Below are 751 nucleotides of genomic sequence, written 5' to 3'. Positions count from 1 at the left end.
TAATTGACTGAAACAGGACATTGATAATTTAGCAGAATGGACAGACAGTCAGGATGATAGTAATTGACTGAAACAGGACATTGATAATTTAGCAGAATGGACAGACAGTCAGGATGATAGTAATTGTCTGAAACAGGACATTGATAATTTAGCAGAATGGACAGACAGTCAGGATGATAGTAATTGACTGAAACAGGACATGGATAGTTTAGCAGAATGGACAGACAGTCAGGATGATAGTAATTGACTGAAACAGGACATGGATAGTTCAGCAGAATGGACAGACAGTCAGGATGATAGTAATTGACTGAAACAGGACATGGATAGTTTAGCAGAATGGATAGACAGTCAGGATGATAGTAATTGACTGAAACAGGACATGGATAGTTTAGCAGAATGCATAGACAGTCAGGATGATAGTAATTGACTGAAACAGGACATGGATAGTTTAGCAGAATGGATAGACAGTCAGGATGATAGTAATTGACTGAAACAGGACATTGATAGTTTATCAGAATGGATAGACAGTCAGGATGATAGTAATTGACTGAAACAGGACATTGATAGTTTAGCAGAATGGATAGACAGTCAGGATGATAGTAATTGACTGAAACAGGACATGGATAGTTTAGCAGAATGGATAGACAGTCAGGATGATAGTAATTGACTGAAACAGGACATTGATAGTTTATCAGAACGGATAGACAGTCAGGATGATAGTAATTGACTGAAACAGGACATTGATAGTTTA

This window comes from Heterodontus francisci, unplaced genomic scaffold (genome assembly GCF_036365525.1).
Source record: "Heterodontus francisci isolate sHetFra1 unplaced genomic scaffold, sHetFra1.hap1 HAP1_SCAFFOLD_276, whole genome shotgun sequence".
NCBI classification, from domain to species: Eukaryota; Metazoa; Chordata; class Chondrichthyes; order Heterodontiformes; family Heterodontidae; genus Heterodontus; species Heterodontus francisci.
Note: the sequence above shows the minus strand (reverse complement) of the source record.